The following is a 6,418-nucleotide window of genomic DNA, read 5'->3' on the forward strand; positions in this document are numbered from 1 at the left end:
AATGGAAGCAATTCGGTTGCTTCTTGCCTATGCCGCCCATAAAGGTTTCAAAATGTTTCAAATGGATGTTAAGTGTGCCTTCCTTAATGGCTTTATTGATAGAGAAGTGTATGTGGCACAACCCCCCGGTTTTGAACATAAAGAGTTTCCAAATCATGTTTTTAAATCATCTAAGGCTCTTTATGGGCTTAGACAAGCTCCAAGAGCTTGGTATGAAAGGCTTAGTGCCTTCTTGTTGGAAAATGAATTTCAAAGGGGTACCACCGACACTACTTTATTCATTAAAGTATCTAATGATGATATACTTCTTGTTCAAGTTTATGTTGATGACATTGTATTTGGTTCGGCCAACATTTCCTTGTGTGAAGAGTTTGGAAAACTCATGACTAGTGAGTTTGAAATGAGTTTAATGGGAGAGCTTACTTTCTTTCTTGGCCTCCAAATTAAACAAACTCCTAGTGGCACTTTTATTTACCAAGGAAAATATGCAAAAGAACTTATTAAAAAGTTTGGCCTAGAAAATTCCAAAGCAATGGGCACTCCAATGCATCCTAAAACAAAACTTGAAAAAGATGACGATGGCCAAGATGTGGATGAAACAAAGTATAGAGGAATGATAGGTTCACTCATGTATCTTACCTCCTCTAGACCGGATATTGTTCAAAGTGTGGGTGTATGTTCAAGATTTCAATCTCACCCAAAAGAATCCCATCTTACGGCTGTTAAACGCATCATTAGATACATTAAGGGAACTTGTGATTATGGCTTGTGGTATCCTAAATCTGATGAATTTTGTGCAGTAGGGTTTTGTGATGCAGATTATGCGGGAGATAGAGTGGATAGAAGAAGCACGTCCGGCATGTGTTGCTTCCTTGGAAGCTCACTCAATATGTGGTCAAGCAAGAAACAAGCCACAGTGGCTTTATCCACAGCTGAAGCAGAATACATTTCCGCATCTGCATGTTGCACTCAATTAATTTGGTTAAAAACACAATTGGAAGATTACAAATTAAAAATCAATAGTATACCCCTATTTTGTGATAATATGAGTGCCATAAATATTTCAAAAAATCCTGTTTTGCACTCAAGAACAAAGCACATTGAAATTAAATATCATTTCATTAGAGAACATGTGCAAAAGGGTACTATTGATATTCAATTTGTAAAATCTGAAGACCAAATTGCTGATATTTTTACAAAACCTCTCTGTGAAGACAGATTCTGTACCTTGAGAAAAAGTTTGGGAATGTTTGATTTAAGTTTTATTGAAAATCTGTGAATTTGTGACTCTGTTCAGTTTTTGCTCGTAGGTTTGGACGAGATAAAAATCATGGCATGATGGAAGAGCTGTGGTCAAGGGGGAGGCAGCGCAGAATTCAAAATTTTATGGGCCCCACCAAAATTCCTTGACCCCACCTTAACAGTTATGGTAGTTATCTTTCTACAAATAAGAATCTTCCTCTTGTGTCATCAAATCTCCTTGGAAGTGGTTATTGTCAAATCAAATCCCTATATCCATCTAATCCCTTGATTTAAGGCAACAAGTTTTCAGTTTTGGATTTCAAAAGTTAAAAGGGAAATCATTTTTGGATAATAACCACCCATTATGGTCATTAACCGTCCACTAATGGTCATTACTCTCTATATTCTTTTTCCAAACCCCATTAAATGCGTTCACCCACCTTGTCTCTCTCCCTCTCTCAATTCGGTTATCACTACCACCCTTTCATATCCCATTCCCCATTACCATGAAAAAGAAAACCGCGCCAAGAAAGAGTGAAAGAATTCTTCTTTCTCAAAAACCATCAACACCCCAAACGCACACTCATATCCACATACATTCTACTTCCTCATCCTCTCCCTCGCCTCCAACCAAACAAACCGAAGCCATGAGAAGAAAGGTAGTAGCCCAAAAGAGTTCTGGAAGAGGACGAAACAGGAAGAACAAGGACCCCCAAGAGGAAGAAGAGCAAGAATCTTATACTTCTCCCATTCCTTCACCTCCACCCTCATCACTGAAGCGGACTACTCCTGGAAAAAGCTCCCAGAAGAATCAGGGGTTTGCACTCAATGACACTACTGAACCTCCAAACTTGGAATCCATGGAATTCAGAGACAAATATGGCAAGACTCACTCCCACTTTGATCCAAGCAGATTTAACTCTTGCACCTCTTTTGAGTTTCATAAGGAGGTTATGGAGAAGCGTCATTTGTGCACAACTTATCTTGTTAGCCTTGAAAATCTCACCAACAAGGGCATCAACGTCTCTCCTCTGTTTGAACTACTCAACTGGAAACCTTTGCTTCTCATCCAGAAACCAGTCTACCCTGGTCTTGTTCGAGAGTTTTATGCCAATATGCGGCTCATTGACGGCACCCTTCATTCCTATGTCAAAAGGGTTCAAATAGCCCTTGATGCTGAGACTATTGGAGCGGCCCTGGGCTTCAAGGATGAAGGACCACGAGCATACATGGTGGAAAAATGGGACACACAAGTTGGCGTTCCATACAAGACTGTTCTCAAGCACATTTGCGAGAACCTTTCTGGATTGCATGGCACCATACCAACACATAAAGCTCTAGGACCGGTCAATTCTCTGCTTCACCGCATCATCACACATATTCTGACTCCCCAAAGCGGCTCACACAACCGAGTAACATTTTCTGACTGTCTCATCTTATTTGCTTTGGTTACCTCTACTCCTATATCCTTTGGTTATATTATGGTTAGACACATGTGGGATTCTGTTAGAAGCACCAGAAAGGCTAATTTGCCTTATGGTATGTTTTTAACTAGAATATTTGAGTACTTTAAAGTTGATTTGTTGAATGAGGCTGTAGAAAACAAGGTGTCTTCAATTAGAGGAGCAGGAGCAACTAAGGAAACCAAAGGGCGACAAACTGCTGCATCGGATAGTGACCATGAAGGCAGACCAGAATCTTCCAAAACAATCAAGTCCATCAAACAGATTTTGGGAGAATTTTCGAACATGGCGGATTTGATGTATCGGTCAGCCAAAGAAACCCGTAAGCAAGCCTTTGACAATGAGAAAGCTTGGAAAAATTGCAAAGATAGGGTCAATCTGATGATGGAACATTTTAAAGAAGATTTGGGAGATGATAGTGTCGGAGATGCTGAAGAACAACTTAATTTTTTTGATGATTAGTGACTGTTTCTTTACTCTGTTTGATATTGGCTCCACTAGGCTCAATCTGTTTTTTGTATGAGCATGACTTGATACTCAATGCTCTAGGATACTCTCTAGGATATTGTGATATACTCTTGCTACTTTGCTCTGAATATTTTGCTATGTTTGATTCTGTTTTGTGCAGGTGCCCCCATGATGACAAAAGGGGGAGGAAATTTAAGTTCCAAAATTGAAATTGGAACAAAACAGGGAAACAGGGGTTGAAATTTTCAAAATTGAAAATTCATGATCACCCTTGTTCAAAAAATGCATGCGTTATTGCATTCACTATATTGCTTGAACTACATTTGGTTTATGATGATGTTTGATTTTGATGCTTGGCTGTTGATTCATCATTGATAAATTTGTTGGATTGAAAACTTATTTTTGGCAGTTCCTTTAAATTGTGCATTGTATTAAAAACTGCCTTGTTTTGATCATGTGTACTTCAAATATTTTTCACATCATTTTGTTTTACTCTGATATACTAACAAGAAATGTTTGGAAAATATTTGGATAAATTTTTGTTTGTATGAAAAAGGTTGAGCAGTAAATCAGTTTATGATATCAAATGAGTTTTGATTATCAATTAAAACTGCTCATAAATCAAGCATTTAGCATCATAAAACATGCTAAATAACATTGTTACTTGAAGCTTGATTTAAAATGTTACAGGTTAAGTGTTTCCCTTGGTAACATAAGCATACATTAAGGGGAGCATTGTGACATTTTGAAAGGGGGAGAAATTCAAATCAAAGGGAGTATTCTTTACTCAATCTCTAATATTTTTCCCATTTCAATTTTAATAATGTTTGTCATCAAGGGAGAGATTGATGAGTTTGGAAAACTCTTGTTTAATTTTGATGATGAACAAACATTATTAAAATGTTTAATTACAAAATTATTAATTTGATCTTAATTTGCATTTGCCTAATTAATAATTTTGTTGTGCAGATCTTATATTGGGCCGAAAACAAATTTATTGTGCTAGCCCAATTTACACTCAGCCTTGGTTCTAATAACAAAAAATGAATGTGGCTGATTTAATGTTACTTGGGCCCAAATGATTTTGATTGCTCTAAGCCCAAGAGTGTTACATGCTTTCCATTTGCTTTATGCTTGCTCCAAATTTTATCAAGAAAGCAAATGTTATTAATGGGCCAAGAACAAATATGGTTGCAACCAAGCCCAACTTTGATGAAAGATCCAATGCATGATCCGAAAATAAATCCATCAGGAAAGCAAATGTTGCAATTTGCCTTATGCCCTCAACGGATCTCTTCTCCTAACTTGTGATGGAACTCAAAATTTATTGAGAATAATTAATATATGCATTGGAAACATGAGAGAGATTATAATTGATTTGATGGGTCATTATTGCTTCACGCCACCAAGAAAGAAAGGGGAGTAGGAATTATTTCAGCATTGTTTTACTTTATTCAAACTCACTACATGCTTTTAGTTCCACTTTGTCTTCTCTCTTATCTCTTTCTTCTCTTCGGTTATTACACAGGAAACATTGGTAGCCATGGAAGCAAAAATGAGCTACCGAAAGGAAGAGAAAGAAAGCCTAAAGACCATCACAATGATGGCAAGAAAACATACTAAAATAAAAAAGAGCTGTGGCTAAGATACTTACCAAATATGGTCAGATTTGGTAAGGTTATCTTGAGCTTTGCATGCTCAAAAAGGAAGAAGAAGATCTCGGCCAGCAAGGGAGATTCTTGAAGCATGGCTTGTCTTTGATTCTGCTCAACCACCACAGGGAGTAGCTAGAGTGGCGAAGTGATGGTTGAAGGCAGAGATTGAAGCAGATGAAGTCATCATCATCATGAAGCATCAAGGGCCAGAATTCCATCTTGGAGAGCAAGCCAAGGATGGAGAGCTCGGATTGATGAAGGGTGATGATCAAGAAAGGACTAGAGGTAATTGCATGTTGGTTAATGCATGGTTATCTCTTCTCTCTCTATGTGGCCGAACCGGTTTTGTTGAAGGAGGAAGAAGTTGGTTCGGTTTTGGCTTCAATAAGTGGAGGCTCCCCTCTTCTATAATAAGGGTGGACAGCCACTGTTTGAAGCAAGGAGAAAATTTGAGAGTGCAAGGCACAGAGTTCTCAGAGCTACCTGAGCTAACAGTTTTCTCTTCTCCTTCAATGTATTCAGTTTTGTATTTTTCTGTTTAATTTTGTCATGTCTTGAGTCTCATGGTAAAAGGCAAACAGTGAGGTTTGTATGAAAAAGCCATAGAGTGGAAAAAGGCAGAGAGTGCAAAATTAAAAGAAAAAGCCATAGATGTCTTAGAGGTCCTTTGTTCATCTATGTTGTGTTTCATGATTCTGTGGGAATCCCCTTGTAAGTTGGGTTAGCACTTTACAGTTTGTAATCTGGTTGATTATAGTGAAATTCCATCATGTTTGTGATGGAGACTGGATGTAGGCTGCACTGCACTTAGCAGCTGAACCAGGATATATCTTGGTGTAATCTTTCTTCTCTCCAACTCCATTTCTAATTTCTACTGCACAGGAGCAAAAAAACTAAAATTGTCTCGTGCCAAGTGACGAGACAAAACAAAAAGTCTCGTGGCAAGTGACGAGCAAAAACAAAAAGTCTCGTGTCCAGAGACGAGCTAAAACAGAAAAGCCTCCTCTGTATTCAGCAAGAGTCAGCAACATAAAAAAAGGGGCTAAGATTCAACCCCTTTCTCTTAGCCACTAAAACCATCAATATTCAAAAGATCATGCTCTTGATGTTTATCTTTTTCTTTTTCTTTTTCTTTGACTTGTTCTTCTTCAGTCGGAAGCATGACTTCATCTTGATCTTGATTATTTTCATTATCACTGATATCGTTAAAATTATCGTCTGATTCTTCTGGTTCTTCGACTTCGAAGCCCATCTCGAAGCTTCTGGTACCCCAAATCCTGTTGCCGAGATCGAAGGCATCTTGATCATGAGGCTGATCCAAGACCTGAAGCTTCCTGCAAAGCTTGATGACTCTCTTCATATACTTGTTTTGGTACTTGTCATGATGAGCGTTGAACTCGTCCACAGTCATGTTTTCCATAAATTTGATGCAGAAATCAAATTTAGTTCATCGCTTAGGGTTTCTGCTGCTTTTGAGAAATGTTCGTAGAGTGGGGGTAAGGGGGTGGGGTGGGGTGTTTTTTTTTAATATTTTTTATTTTATTTAAAGGATAAAATTGTCTGGAAAATTTTATTTTTGGACAAAAGGAC

The sequence above is a fragment of the Arachis ipaensis genome, chromosome B2 (assembly GCF_059453495.1).
Source record: "Arachis ipaensis isolate K30076 ecotype BB chromosome B2, ASM5945349v1, whole genome shotgun sequence".
Lineage (NCBI taxonomy): Eukaryota > Viridiplantae > Streptophyta > Magnoliopsida > Fabales > Fabaceae > Arachis > Arachis ipaensis.